A 1,008-nucleotide genomic window follows, 5' to 3' on the forward strand; every position below is an offset into this window, starting at 1 on the left:
GGAAACTGGCTTAACCTCATTCAAGCTTGCTTTTCTCATCTATAAACCTGGAGTCATCAACATACTCTCCATTGCCCTGGCCGGGGGTGGCTCAGTTGGTTGGAACATTGCCCCGTGCACCAAAAGGTCACAGGTTCCATTCCTGGTCAGGGCACAGATCTAGGGTTTGATCCCCAGTCGGGGCATGTATCTTTCATCGATGTCTCTCTCTCTCTCTCTCTCTCTCTCTCTCTCTCTCTCTCTCTCTCCCTAAAAATTAATGAAAACATATTTTTGGGTGAGGGTTTTTGAAAATACCCTTTATCAAACCTGCTCATCCTCCTATCCCTTCTCAGTACCATTCAGCCAAATGCATGGGTGACACCGGAGTCACCCGTGGTTCCTCCCTCCTACCCTGTATCCAGTGCACCAGCCAATCCTACCCACTTCACCATGGAACTATGTCCTGGATCCAGCTGCTTCCCTTTTTTGCCAACGCTACCTCTCTAATGCAGCCACCATCCTTCTCCCACGTGCCAGGACCCCTGCGTACCCAGCCTTCTCCCCGAGCCTCCCCCCAGCACTCTTGGTCTTTACCTCCCTCCATTCATTCTCTCCACACGTAGCTGGAGCGAGATCGTGTTGCTGCTGTGGTGAGAACCCCAGACAGCCTTCCACGACTCTTAGGGAAAGCGCCAAAGCCCCTACTTGACTTGACCTTTGACGTTCCCCATCCCTCACTCAACCCAAGCGCCCCCCTCCCCCCAAATACAATGCCTTCTCAGGGCATCCACGTCCGTGTGTCTGTCTGCCAGAAACACTATCCCAGGACACCTCAGGCAGGACCCCCTCCGAGCTTGTTTCAGGTCTCCGGGACTCAATGCCACCGGCTCAGAGACCCTCCTCAGCCACTCTCTGTAAAGCAGGCGCTCCCACAACTCCTCCCTGCCCTGGACCCTGACTTGGGATTTGACACGGCAGTCGTCTGTCCATGACCTAATTCTCCACATTCACACCAGTGTCTAAACC

The sequence above is a fragment of the Myotis davidii genome, unplaced genomic scaffold (assembly GCF_000327345.1).
Source record: "Myotis davidii unplaced genomic scaffold, ASM32734v1 scaffold464, whole genome shotgun sequence".
Lineage (NCBI taxonomy): Eukaryota > Metazoa > Chordata > Mammalia > Chiroptera > Vespertilionidae > Myotis > Myotis davidii.